Here is a 15,498-nt window from a genome sequence, read left to right as displayed (position 1 = left end):
GACACATGGATTGACTCAAAAAGGACACAGCCATCCTATTCGCTCTCCGTACTAAAAGTGACACTTTCTCTCAAATGCCCCACAGTAAGAGAAGAGACAGAGGAGCAGGTGTTCTTACTAGCAAATCTCACAACCACACCAACACTGGAACCCCTCCATCCCCGCTTAAGCACCTTGCTGCTACAATTCGTGTCAGTAAAATGCTTATATCATCATCATTGCATAGTGCCCTCGAGGACCTATAAGCTCAATCTTTGAAGATACTGACACGATTATAGATTTGCTTTATCACAGCCGCCAAATGATCATGCTGAACTTATGCATTAACTTGAAAGCAACCCTAAATCACCCAATTTTCCTCAGACAATTCACATCGGACTACTCTCACCTACACAACCCGCTAGATCTACTTCTCATGCCTAAAACCATAACAACTAGACTCCAAATAACACCCTTTTGCCCTCTGACGAAGCCAACAACCACCACACTTTCGAATCCTTTGCCTACAAAGCCAAAACCACTACATTCACCAAGCAGAAACATCCACCTATAGGTATGACTTTATATCAAATTCACAAGGCCTTTGAACCTCTGCTTCACTCCACCTCTTTCAACGCCCTCTATGACACACTGAAGGCAGCATTCAACTGGCACTACCCCTGCATGCCTTCACTCAACTCACCTCACCTCCTTCCCCACCAACAAAATTGCATCATCCTGGACCTCAAAACCTTAAAAACAAAAGTGCACTCTGCTCCACAAATGGAGCAAAGACTCAGCTACACCTCTTTTGTGGGACGTGGGCAAATATGCTCTGAATGACCTCAGAAGTGTGTAACACAGCCAAATCAGAGTATTTTCTTGATTTAATTTATTCTTGAAGCTCATATACTCAACAACTCACCTATAAGATTACCTCTCTTCATCTTACTGAATCTACTCAATCATAAATAACCTCACTCTATTAACTCAAACCCACCACTCTCCTTAGTTCCTCCAGTAACTCCACCTAATGTCAACCTACCTATATTATAACTACCATCTTCTAATGAATTGATTTCCATCCTGAATCTTTCAGCCCCAAGACTAAAATTCTTGGCTCTCTCATCCAGAAATCTGTCCTGCTGAACCTTCTTCCACTACTCTTTTAGCTCAGGTTACTACACTCTTTGCTTTAAATCAGCTGTGGTTGTATTTCCACTAGCAAACCCCACTGTTCACCTACAACCACATCCAAATATTGCCCAGTCTCCCAACTTAATTTCTTCTTGGAAATTCTATTATTTTCTTGTCTACAACTGTCTAACATGTTTCCTCAAATCCCAAAATCCTTACAATCAAATGTCAAGAGCACTGCAATCAACTGAATCCACCCTGTATCATGTTGCTAAATTGATAATGTCAGCCCACCATAACCGATTTTTTCCGATCATCTTCCTCCTACACTAGCCAGTCACATTCGACACAGTTGATCACTTCACCTGGCATCCCACCCTTTTCACTATTGAAGTCCCAGAAAAAAAACACTTAACTAGTTCTCCTACTTCCTTTTTGATTGAACGTTATCCTGTCTCATGGTGTCAATTCACTAACGACACCCTCTCCACTACCAGTTTGAGTCAGAGAGGGTCACTCCTTTGCCAGCAGTGTTTTCTCTCTGAACAACATTTCTTGGTAGAAGAACTTCCTCCTTTAATTCCTCGTGCTAGCTCTATACAGAAAATACTCTAATCTCCTTTTCATTGCCAACTTTTAGCTTGGCAAATAAAGCTTGAGTCTCCAAATTGTCTCAGCCATTCAACAGTGGATGGCCCTTTGCTCTCTTATGCTGAACTCCAAGACAGATATTACCTATTTCTCTGCTAACAATGCACCATCTATAACTCACCCTATAACATTTCTCCCAACAACCTCATCTCAACATCACTGGCTAGAAACTTTTGAACCATCCTATGGACCTAGAGTCCTTCTTAGCAACAACAGCACCTGCTGCACATTGACCTTAATAACCCCTTTTATATTGACAAACCATTGGATACTGCACTAAACCTCAAGTTAGAGTACAGCAAGTTTGCAAGCTGGTCTTCACCCTACGTTCATTTGCCCCACTGCATAAAATACATTTCAGCACTATGTCTCCATTTTCCCCACTGCATAAAATACATTTTGCACTATGTCTCTTCATCCTTCCAAGACATACCCCTACATCACATTATTAACACCTTGTTAGATGGCTATCTGCCAAAAATAGGGCTCTGTACAAACTTTCTTCTAGTCCTCAAGTCGAAGAAAGGACTAGCTCATGAAGACAAAGTAAAAATCCCAACACCTCGCAATCTTCGCTCAGCAAATAAAACTTCTAATCATACTCCAAACCTCCCTGCATCATCTCAATGTTTTGGTCTTTTCACTTGCTTAGACCTCATCATTGAAATTCACTATACTGCAACTTGTGTTCCATCTCCTCTCTTTTCACAGTCAAAACTGCTCTAAAATATAGCTTGTCAAATAAGATTGAAAGATTTACTAAATCTTTGCATCAGTTGCCCTCCCATGCCCTCTGCAATGTCCCATGTAAATGATTCCTACAGTAAGATTTAATGTACGCAATGTCTTGCTATCTGCGTGATGATTTTCATCATCACTCACCATCACCAACCCCATTTAGTTACTTTTTTTCTAGTACTATGTTCTGTAAAATGTGGCACTATATACAGCATTTCTCGTCAAATGTGGTCTATATTTTTCTCCAAGGACACAAGCAGTTAAAAGAAACACTCTTTGCAGATATTCAATTTTCAATGATTCAAAAGCTGCTGTGTTTAAAACAAGGTTAGAAAAAGAAATCTGATGAGGGTGCAGAACCGATGGGTCCTGTAGGTTTGATGTCCGAACTAAATAATATTAAAAATACACCCTTAAATCTTTGTAGAACAGGAAATCTATATTTTTTCTAAACAAGCGCCACTGTGCAAAGAAACCGTAAATGGTCATTTTTAATCCATGTGATAGAACAATGAGGAACAATGTGCTGAATAGACTGGTCACCTCAAAGTTAAAGACAACTGAAAACTCCTCAGAAACCCAGAATATGTGGCTTGCTACACTCACTGCCCCCCCCCACCTTCCAGCCAAGACATGGACTCTACCCTTCTCTTTATCACACTAAAGAGTTTCACCATCCTCTAATACTCAGAGAGATGGTACACCACAGTTGCAGCTGGCGGCAAGGGTGTCCTTATAACCTCACAAATCAGAGACTGCTGTGCCAGACTCACTTAAATTGGCAGCACTACTCATTGCAACCATAGCTCCCCCAGATAGGCTTAATCCCTTTTTACCCCCAGCCCCTACTTCATCTGCCCTCAATGGACTGCGTGATTCTATCCAAATACCCTAAGCAATTAAAGGATTGCACACACACACACACAGATGAACTACATGTCTTTTAGGTACGCCCCGCACCATCTCACAAGTGACAACATCCTTGGGTTATCATCCATCTCAACAGGCCAGCATCAACCAACCGGGGGAAAATTGAAGGGTTAGTGCTGACATTTTATATTTTGAATTTGGTGTGGTGCTAAAACATCTTAGACTTCCAAGCACTCGAAATTGAGATACTGCAAGGATGGCAGGTGTGAGTGAATAGCGGAAAGTGGACCAAGTGAAGAAACTGATGTAGTGTTGTAGGGGAGAGAGTTCTACATTTTCTTGGAATACACTGCAGCTCTGTTTTTACAGTACTGACGTCCCGAAAACTCAGACTTTGTGGAGCTGACAGATCATAGAGACAGGAAGTGGAGTGCTGGAAGTTCTAAACTTGCAAAATACCACTGCGAAATCAGTATTTCAGACCGTGGGTGGGTTATCCAAAAAGTACAGAACATCTGCATTTAAGCCGGCTGCCCCGGTCATAGAAATATACAGGGTACAAGCTAGAGCTGCTGCACTATACGGGGCGGAACTATGGGGACATTTTCGGCCAAAAAGTTTGGCAATGGTCGAACATACATTTATGAGAGAGCTGTTTGCCCTACCCGCTAGTACCCCATTGGTCCCATTAAGGTTTGACCTTGGGTTACTCCCCGTGGAAGAGGAGGTAGCCCTGAGGCCATTAACTTACTGGAGAAGATTCTGGTCGGTCCCAGAGCTTGCCCCCTATCGCGCAGAGTTTCAGGAGGTATGGGTGGCATTGAGGTCAAAGAAAATTACATGGTTATCCCATATCAAGGATTTGTGTGTACGGCTTGGTGTCCCTGGGCTATGGGAATCTCCTGAGTCAGCTTCTCTGGCCTATGCCAGAACTGACCTGGTAAAAAGGTTTAGGTCCAATAATTTGTTGGCCCTGCATGCTAGTACGGCAGTAGGGAGAATGACTAGTCAATTCCTCGATATAAAAGCAGAATGCAAGAAGGATATGATCTATCCTGCCCAAGCTAGAATGTTGTATTTGCAATTGAGAATGGGTAGTTTGCCACTAAGGTCATTGACCAACAAATGGGATCTAAACAAAAGTACTGAGTGCCCGGCGTGTGAACACCCATTAGAAAATGAAAGCCACGTATTTTTCTTCTGTCCAGCATATGGGTTGTCTCGTAATAGATGGATTAAACCTATTTGCAGGAATCTGGGTTTTCGCGAATGCGAGCATGCGCTCAGAGTACTTAAATACGATACCCACCAACCGGTTGTTTTTGCCGTTTGCCGTTTTCTGCATGGCATGTGGATTAAGCGCAGAACTTTTACAATGACTTGTTCTTAGACCCAAGGCTCAAGATAGCCATGAATCACTTTGATCACTTTGATAACTACTTAGATGGTTTAATTCTATTTTTAGCCATGAGTGTTTTTGATGTAAATCTGTGTACATATATATATGAAATGTGTTCTTACCTTAAATTATGTATTACTCAAAGTGGATTTTTATGTTTTATTCTCTGCATCAACAATAATCATGTTGAACATAGAAATAAACAATCAGCAGCTGGAATGCCAGATATGAGGAGACATCAAAGCTGGCCTAATACCAAACTCCTAGTTCGAAAGAGAACGAAGCACCTGGTAGCTGTACTCCTACTATCCATGTATAGAGCAAAGCTACGGAAATGTAAACTTATCTAATGCTATTACAAACAATACATTGCGGTCTCCTAACAGGAACTATGTTTAATTCCTACTTATGCATGTAGTTACGAACCCCATTATGACTAATCAACAGCACACAATTTTGATACACACCCCTAATTACGGTCTCTCTTAAAAACCATAACCAACGTGAAAAAGGCATATTATTGCAATTTACAACAAACAAAATCTATACTAGTTACCTAATGTGTTACAAATCATTCTTTTATTAACAAAAAAAATTACATCCCTCGTAAAATAATTTTTTTAAAAACATTAAATCGGCAAATCCAAAAGGCTGACTTGGAATTTTAAGTCCGGCCTAACCATTTAATGAAAATAAAAAAAGAAGTCTGCTACAATAAAATAAATTGTTTTTATCTGCAGCACATCAGGGATGAAGAATTTAATGTGCTATTATTTTGTCTAATTCTGATATGTAAAATACTCTACCACGAATTGCAGTGCGAGCATGGAATGTTACCCCAAAGACCCAACAGTATGAAGTGAAGGATAAATACCCCTTTGCGCAAAGCCACAGTCTACTATGTATATTTTTAAGCATTGGTAACAATATGTCGTTTAGACAGCTATGCTGTGGGCCAGATCTAAAAGGGAATCTCTACATTTTTTCCAACTACATTCATTCATGGCCACTCACAACAGAGACTCTCATGGAGAAACCCTTTGGAAACAGTCTTCCTTCAGGCTGGGTAGAATCAGGGTAGAGAGCGAGCAAAGCTATGCCACAAGTCTTAGCAATTATCCGCCTCCTGGCCTTCTAGTTGAGAAGGAGAATTAACACTCCAGTATCTGGGAACGCTCCCAAGAACAGCTCTGAAGTCGATGGGAGGTATTCCATTATTAGCAACTGTGGCGAACCTTCCTAGAAAGCTAGCTACAGCGTTTATCTCTTCCTCTAAAGAAGCTTGCTTTTGTTTCTTTTTTTAATGTTAGATGTTGGAGTGCTGCCACCTGAAGACGTCAGCAGGGAAAGCAATGCAAGCCATTGCCCAATACCCAGACGATTTTGCGACACAGCAGGAATTTTTTTATTTATTTTTATAAATCAAGAAGCATATACTACGAATACGTTTTTAAAGCCTTATAATGGAGATTTTATGCTGGCTGTTTGCTATTTTGCGACACTGTTTCACAAGTGGCCAGTCATTTTGCAGGCACACAGTGGAGCACTTGCTGACCAAATCAGTTTAAAAGCAATTCTTCGCATTGAGTGGCGAGGAGACACATGCTATGCTTTTTATAATAGAAAATTATGTGATCGAGTTCACAGTGTACTGGAAACACTACAAGAGTTGAAAACTAAAGACGACAACATCGTAAGGGGCACAAAATTTGATGTTAGAGAAAACAAGTCATTTCTTAGTTCTCCTGATGCAATTGCTAGATTCCAAAGTGCATTATCATACTTTCAAAATTAAGGAGAGACAGGAAGGAATGGTAAGAGGCAAGATCACCGGGTTAATCTCTGACGCTGCAACCTCCCATCTGTGTTCACTTCCTCGTTCACCCATGCAAGATCGGCACATCAAACCTATTTAGGGTACACAGCTGCACATTCCCCCAAAATAAAATTACATTTAAGGAAAGTCTTGACCTGCCTCAGCCTGTGTGAAGAAATTAGTCTTGCCTTCAAAATAAACTTTCAGCCCTGTGAGATACCAACCAGAGGAGTCTTCCAGCCCAAGCATTTCCTTCTGTGTGCAATAAACTAAAAAAATAAAAAGGCAAAAACATATTATTCAGCATTTTTTAGGTCTTGCCTGGGCAGCACATGCACTGCTCTCTGAGGCATGCTGTATTCAAGTATGGACTTAAAGCTCCACCCACCCATATTTTTCATTGCCGTGCGTCACTGTCCTTTGTGAATGCTGGCTTCTAATTCGTTAATAGGCTTGTTAGTACTTCCTTAGTGCCACCTTGTCTTCATTTCTAACCTCCCATGAGGACTGGCCCTTTTACTTCTTTTACACAGTGTTTTTTTATTTAGTCTGTAAGAACTATTTTCTTTAATGAATTTGTCCTACTGCAGGCACGACAAGCTTTCCTGCAACATTCAGTATGCCATGTGTGCTTTCACTTTCCAAGCAGCCCGGGACAACAGCAGCAGCTTCTTTGAAATGAAATAGGTCTCGCGCTTACAAGAGTTTCAGCTACTGGAATTGTAAATGACAATGCCTTTTATTTATATGTTAATTATCAAAACAGATCAATAAAAGGTATCGTCATTTACAATGCAACTAGCTTAAACTCTCGCAAATACACGACCTATTGCATTGCAAAATCTTGTTTCTTCTTGCTTGCCAAGACAACCCAATTCAGCCCTACAGATTGTCAAGCCGTCCACAGGTTGACAATGGAGAGAAGCAAATTGCAGCTGCTGGGCCAACCAGTCAACAAAGAGCAAAATAATTACAAAAAAGGAAGATAGAGCAACAGAAGTATGGGGGAGCAAAGGCGGGGGTGAATGGTGGCAAGTCAACACCACTGAGTAGTGGGAACCAACAGAGGAGCTGTGAAAGCAATGGAGGAGCTGTGGGGTAGAACAACAGAGCGGTCATGTGAGGGGAGGCAGCAGAGAGAAAGAAAACACATCCACTCACAAGGAGTGCTGAAACAAAGAAACATTCACAGGTAAGGCCAATAGGTCTGGCGTATCTTTACAGTCCTATATAAGATATTAACAAAATGCCTGCTGCAGTGAAAAAAGAAAAACAAGTAACTGCAGAGCCAGTAGTTATCGCCTTTCTTACCTAACGACTTAGCCAATGCTGTGCAGCATCAGAAAAAAAAAAAAACCTACGCTACACATTCTTCTAAAGGTGTGCGCATGTGGGATGAGGTATGCATACATATGCTTTACTAGATGGGGGCTAGATTTTATTTATTTTTTAGTCACCCATTCTAGATGGCAGATAGGATTTGGAATGGTAAATTAAATAAAATGTATTGTTATTTACACATTTTTAGAAAGCAGAGTAGACTAGCAGCGACTGAACCATTCAAAAAATAAAATAAAGAAAAAATAATATTTTAGGGACTTGGTGGCGGGGGTGAGTAGAGGGAGCTAGTGGAGGTAAGCAACAAGAAGTGTGTGAGGGAGCAAAGGACAAGCAAGCGAGGGAGCAAAGGACAAGCATTACTTAGTCGGGGACGAAAAAAGGTTTAAAAAAAGCTATGTGGGAGAAAGGAATGGATGCGGTCAGAGTGGAAGAAACATGTACACTTGAGAAAGGACTGGGAATTTATAGGGAGATGCAACATGCAAGAGAGCTAGTGGAGGGAGTATGGAGCAAAACTTTGTGCAGTGGGGCAGTTATGGGGTGGGATCAGCCCGCACAGAAAGAGTGCGTGCATTATCAATGAAAGTTGAAAAAAAAAAGAAAATAAATTGTTCCAATTGTGAATGAAGGGAAGGGAAGGGCAGCATTTGTTCATTCAAATGAATGGTAAAGAAGGGGTGCTTGAGGCACAGGACAAACAAGAGGAAAGAAAGCCATTGAATAAGAAGCAAGGAAATGAGCGGGACAAGAAAGCCAACCAACCATAAGCAATGGGTGGGCTCAAAAGGAGAACCATGCTATTCTCTTGGAGAGGGACAAAGACCAGAGGAAGTAAAGCCATGGGGGTGTGTGGGGGTTGTGGCCTGACACCAATGCTTTAGGACGTTAAGCGGGGGCATTCCCAGCCGAGCACCACTATCTGGACTCATCCGGAGTGACAATCGACAATCTCACCCTCCCAAATCATATGAGGGGTAAGGCCCAATGTACCCCCTAAGCCCCCGACTCGGATCTCGAGCATCCAGACGATTGGTCGTAGAACTGTGAGGACATTTTCTGCAGTGAGCCACGAGGCTGCTGCAGCGTAGAAGAGTCCCTGACCCTGCCCAATCACCAGCAGCTGGACCAGAGTGCCCTTCAGCCACACAGTAAAGACCGGAGAGGCATATTGGCCTCAGAACCCCCAGGGGGAGGGGGTTACTGCGATTGCTCCAGCACCCCTGTCTTCATTGTACCACCCCTGGCTCCGCTGTACCACACCTGGCTCCGCTGTACCACACCTGGCTCCGCTGTACCACACCTGGCTCCGCTGTACCACACCTGGCTCCGCTGTACCACACCTGGCTCCGCTGTACCACACCTGGCTCCGCTGTACAACATGGAGGAGGATTTACCAGGGGCAATCTGATTCTTAGAACACTTTGGCAATAACTCAGGCCGCTGCATCAATTATCAAAAATCATGTGTTTTCCCCTGAACCACCTAATGGCACAACCACATGACCTACACAAGCTATCATGGGAAGGATCCTGTATATACTACCTAGGGTTCACAATATACCATAATACCGAGGCATCCTCAATGGCAATACAGGGGAGCCTATCAGAACGTTCTGCGCCAATGTGGGATTTTGGAAGCGTCTTCCATAATCTATAGCTGGACTAATAGTTGTGAAAATATTGGTACTCCCCTGCTTACCTTATTTTTTCTCTACATTCACAACCACTGGTCATTCCCCCACAAAATGTTTGCAGAGATAGACTTGTTATTGGTGGAGCTCATTTGGGGAGTGGGTAGGCACAGAGTGGCACCAACTAAACTGCGCTGAATAACATCTGACGGGTACTAGCAGCACTGGTTTGAGGCCTATTACCTGGTAGACCAAATCCAGTGGTGTAATCAATGGCGCCACTCCCGATTGCGCCCCAAGTGAGATGTCCAGGCTGGATCCACACATTATCCCAGATCCACCTGACTCCCCAACTGCCTGTAGTAGAGGGTTCCATGGAGCTGCAAACCATACAGCACTGTGTGTTTCCAGCATAATCGGACCCACTCACTTTGCTCCCCGGTTATTCTGCTGCAGAGCCTGGTAGTCATAGATAATACAGGCGCACTAAGGGGCATAAAAGAACGGGTAGCATTTGGTATAACTTGAGTAGGGAACCATACTAATGTGATCATAATTATGTGAAAAATGTATTGTTAATAGCTGTATAAGCAACGTGCTGTGTTTTACTTGTGCTTTTATGACTATTTTTTAATAAATCGAATAAAGCTTGTTGAAATTGAAATTGAGTAGGGAACCATTACAGAGGAAAAATATTTCGATAATTTGAAGAGCTCTAGGAAATCTGCAAACTACCTTAGGCCAATTTTTGCTACACCGAGCGGCTGTAATGTTCCTGTGGAACCACTGGAGAGCCGGAATGGCAGAACCTCCCTCCCATCAAAGTAGCCGGGTCCTTAGCACCACATCTGGCAAAGTCCGGGGTGGATATAAATCCGAATCTGGCGGAACTGCTCCAAAAACGGGAATATTTATTGTTTTTGCCAGCTGTAGAACTTTGTGCACTTTATCCCTGCTAACCTGTGGTAAAGTGATTGTGCTTCTCCTTTAAACATAATTAAATTGGTATACACCTCATTGGCATATTTAACACCCACTAAGCCTTCAGTGTATGGTACAAAAGGTCCCAGAAAGTTAAATGTCACTAGTGGACTGCAGCTACCATTGTGCCTGTCTCAAGAGTGACGGAGAAAGACATGACTGCAGGCCTAACTACCTTTTGTAGCAGTTGTAAAATGCAAATTCAACCTGTCAAAATAATCCTTTTTTCCAGGTAAAAACTTTCCTTTAAAATATTTGTAAGTCACTCCTATTTAGGCCTAATAACTCGCAAGGTAGAGTGCATAGCACATAAAGTAGGACATGCAGTAAATTGAATGTCAAACATGTGATTGCAGTTTAAAAGCTGCAGGAATTTTATGTCATACATGCCCGTAACGTGAAAAAACTGCAAAAGCTATTTTCACTGTAGCAAAGCTGGCTGTTCTATAGGAAAACACAGAGTTACATTATTACATGTAATAATGCTAATTTTGATTAGAGATCAACTAGAATAATAATTAAACCATTTTTAATATTTATAAAAAGTCCAATTCAATGGTGAAGTCTGATATTTGATAAATATTAGGGAAAATGTACTTTTAGAAAGTTACAGTTTCCCTGCCTGAAGCTCTTGGAGGCTAAATTTTAAATTCTGCCAGCCTATAGTTAACATCTGAAGAGGTGTGAAAACTGCTCCTAGAGCAGAGAACAAAGGACTGGTTGTGAGAAGGGATTGTAGTTCCCTTTAGAGGATGATCTATTCTGCTGGGCCCATGAACTGTATTAACTTCAAAGAGGCGGCCCCCGTCACAGGTAAATCTAAGCTGACAAATGAGTAGGGCCCTTATGTCGTCCATCCCACCCAGGTAGGCTCCAATCACAGAGAGTTTCCTTTTTGACATTACAGTGTCAAATCCTGTCCGATAGGTCTGCTGGGGTTTTGCATAGAACACTTAAGGCACACTTCAAAGGGTGAGAACAGGATTCAAGACAATTTGTGTGCATCCACGGTCTGGTTGCCTGAAAACTCGCCTTTTGCCTTACCAGACTTCTTTCTAAAGACAGAGGTCCCCAGACAAACTAGCATTTGCTTAGCAAACAGGTCTCGCCTTGGGGACCTTATAAGTGTTTAGCCATGCAGCACATTATCACCCACCGGGCAGATTTCTGTAATGGAACTACTACGTATGTAAAGTGCTTTGATACCTTCATTCGCGCTACATAATGCAAAAAATAAAAAGGAATTAAGGAGAAGTGCTTTCATATTTCTGAGGTGGGGGAGCACAAAGATGCACTCTGTAGAGTTACGCTGTGCCTATCTGCTGTAGATGTTTGCTTTTTCTCCACAACAGTTAGGGTACAATGCATAAGCAGCTTCAAACAAGTTGCAGTTGAGTGAAGCCACTACATCAGCGAGGGGAATCAGAGCAAATGTTCCAAGCCAAGTGAACATTATTTCGAGATAAAATAGATGCCATTTGGATATAGTCAAGAATGAAGAGACATAGGCCAAGGGTATATGCATTTCTGGTCTTTGTTGCCATTGAAAAAACTCAACTTTTTTTTCTGACAGAGAAGTGACAAATGGGTAAACGTGATACAGCTACTGGGGTGTTATCTCAAGTTTAAGTAAGATCTGACTAGAAAGTCACAGCGGTATCACTGATAATAGATGTTTTCATACACATTCTAATGCTTACAGCTTATGTTAAAGGGAAAGGGCTGTATGACGATATGCAACAAAAATGCTGAAAATGGGTAACAGACTTTCAGAACGTGCAGAATGAACCAACGGTAAATGTGAAATACTGCAACAAGAACTGCAGATTGGTGTCAAATCAGAGGGTACAACATAGTTCGACACTAAGCTCTGCAACCTTTTGCACTCACCAAAGGCCAGCATAGTTCTCCTGCATAAGGACAATGCAATTACAAAATACGCACTGCTCCTTTTGCCATATGGACGTGAAAAATGGTACAATTGTTTAAGGGGCAAGCAGTAACTAATATTGAAATGGAGACTGCTGGGCACGACTCAACACAGGCCTCCTTTTACTTTCACAAGAGGTATTTTCCTGCAGTCACACAATTCCGATGTTTAGCAAGTTAGAGTTCTCAAACCAGGAAGGTGAACAAAATAGAATACAGGTTTTGCTTGTTGGAAATTAACGGCAAATAGCTGTACCACTTGTCCTATCAACTAAGTACAGGATATGATTCATCAAGTGGTATAATTTACAATAATGCTAGTAATATGTGATTGGAAAAGACTGAAATGGAACTTTCAGGAAATATTAGCGGTGTCATTCAACTTAGTTATTCTACACTTTCACAACCACTGAGTGTAGGTAAACAAAGAGGTTCTATTGGACACAACTCAATGGATAAATCAGGCACACTTATGAAACTAGTTAACATCAATACTAGTAAAACGGTAATGGGCTTAACAAGAAATGTGTAGCACTACAACCGCAGCGATGACTAGTTTCGTAATGTTATCTTAGCACAGTGTATGGGAAATGGCAAGTAGAGTAAACAAAACAAGGATGCAATGTCAGCTCCTGGAAACAAAGGCAGGGGTCTCCATTCAGTTGATCTTCATCGGCTGGTATAGTTACTTACCTGTGAAATGCTGGCAGTTATGCTACAGGTGGCAGCAGGAGTTTCACAGGCACCTCAGCAGAGTTTGCAGATGGGCACGGTCGCAGTAGAAAGTGATTTGAACGGAAGGTGAAAACGTCGTCCCTCTGCATTGAAATAAAGGAAGGACAATAATGTAACATGGTGTTTGGTTCACGCTTGTAAGCATATTAGGCATATTTCCACCAGAGTGCTGAAGTGAAACTGCTTCAAACGTCGCGCAATTGAACAAGTGAATATTTTTTGTTCAGCAACAAAAATGCCTTTACGCACTCGTGCTTGTGGCGCGCCGCTGCTCGCTCCCACAAGGTGGATGCCTCCACAAGCACGAGTGTAGTGCTTGGAAAGTGAAGACCGATGGCTAAAGGTCCTCCTAGAGCAGGCGATACTGAAAAATAGTTGAAAGATAATAAATATAGACTCAATCAGTGCTATATTGTAGACATCTGTCCAGCTGGACAGATATTTAATGTGCAATCAATTCAATATTTACAAAGAATAAACAAGAAGCAGTTTTAAGTGGGACACAAGCCTGTATCCAACTTTAGCAAGAAAGACAGTATATATTGAGAACGGTATAGGGTAGTTCATTGGAGATGCTGACATAGGAGCAAAATAATACATTTGAAGATGCACAGTACATGGAAGGTATATATGTATGGGTAAGGTAATGTATCTAGATCTTAGTTATAGATAATAAACCAAGACTTTCAGGTGTTGCTGAACTTTAAGCTAATTTATTTGTTTTTATAAGGAAACTTTTTCCTTTAATAGTGAAGCAATTGTAGGTGGATAGTTATGATAAAATCTACTTATTTATGCAGTGACCTATATACATATTAAACGTAGAACCTAACCATGTCATGTTCATTTGTTATTGCAAAAAACACAGTTGATGGACAGAATGTAGAACAATGTCATACATTCACCCCAGTACAAGGATCTGGGCCTAAATCCATCGTTTTTTGCCCTCCACACCACCCTGGGTTAGACACTGGCTATATGCAAATCAGCTCTGACCCTGTGCCTCATGGGAACAGTCCAGTCCGAACTACCAAGCCATGTCTTTCCCAGACCGGAATCAAGCATCCAAGGACCAGTTTCTGGCTATCAGCCTTCATCAGCCTGGATAGCATGACTCCAGTGGTGTGGAGAGCCTGGGACTCACGTCTGAGCATCCCCAGCCCACTCGGGGTGAAATTGCAAAAAACACAGTTGATGGACAGAATGTAGAACAATGTCATACATTCACCCCAGTACAAGGATCTGGGCCTAAATCCATCGTTTTTTTGCCCTCCACACCACCCTGGGTTAGACACTGGCTATATGCAAATCAGCTCTGACCCTGTGCCTCATGGGAACAGTCCAGTCCGAACTACCAAGCCATGTCTTTCCCAGACCGGAATCATTTTTGCAATTTTCACCCCGAGTGGGCTGGGTATGCTCAGACATGAGTCCCAGGCTCTCCACACCACTGGAGTCAAGCTATCCAGGCTGATGAAGGCTGATAGCCAGAAACCGGTCCTTGGATGCTTGATTCCGGTCTGGGAAAGACATGGCTTGGTAGTTCGGACTGGACTGTTCCCATGAGGCACAGGGTCAGAGCTGATTTGCATATAGCCAGTGTCTAACCCAGGGTGGTGTGGAGTGCAAAAAAAAGATGGATTTAGGCCCAGATCCTTGTACTGGGGTGAATGTATGGCATTGTTCTACATTCTGTCCATCAACTGTGTTTTTTGCAATGTTTATTTGTTAAGCAGAACTAATTAATATCTATATATTTATTAACATGATTATTATACACATTTATACAAAGGAATCCACCTATCTAGGTACATATATAATCCAAATAACTGCCTATATACAGCGAGATATGCTGTATATTTATCTTTGAGTATGAGGATTATGTGGGGAAGAGCAAACTCTTGAGTAGTCTTCTGAAGATTAGTTAGTCATCCATGGATCTTATATTTGGAGGTAAAGAGTTCCATTGTTTGGCTGCTTGAACAAAGACGGATGTGCCGCCTATGTTTTTTTTTCTTGTATGGTAGGATTTTGAGGTGAGGTGACAATCTAGAGTGGAGAATCCTTTGAGCGTATTTGGCGATTTTATTCCTGATGAAGAGCAGTCCTGTTCATGTGTCACTTTGTGGGTGATACAAAGCAGCTTGAATGTAGTTCTTCTGGTAACCGTACTGAATATAGGGCCTCCAAGGCAGGGGAAATCTGGGCTTGTGGCTGTACAGGTAAGAGTAGTCTGGCAGCAGAGTTTTATTCACAGTGCTAAAGATGATCCATAGAAGAGGCTATTGGCGT

The 15,498-nt window shown here is 42.0% G+C and overlaps 1 protein-coding gene across 2 annotated transcripts in view; it reads right to left on the bottom strand.

The window, feature by feature from the left end:
* PPP6R2 (protein phosphatase 6 regulatory subunit 2) overlaps window positions 1-15,498 on the bottom strand; it is a 744,860-nt gene that overhangs the window by 641,085 nt on the left and 88,277 nt on the right. For both annotated transcript variants that reach the window (XM_078677857.1, XM_078677853.1), the window contains exon 2: window positions 13,165-13,289. The gene's annotated coding sequence lies outside the window, so the exon portion shown is untranslated. The remainder of the gene's footprint in view (window positions 1-13,164; window positions 13,290-15,498) is intronic.

Source organism: Lissotriton helveticus, chromosome 1_1, assembly GCF_964261635.1.
Source record: "Lissotriton helveticus chromosome 1_1, aLisHel1.1, whole genome shotgun sequence".
NCBI classification, from domain to species: domain Eukaryota; kingdom Metazoa; phylum Chordata; class Amphibia; order Caudata; family Salamandridae; genus Lissotriton; species Lissotriton helveticus.
The sequence above is the reverse complement of the archived record's forward strand: the minus strand, read 5'-3'. Positions and strand labels throughout refer to the sequence as shown.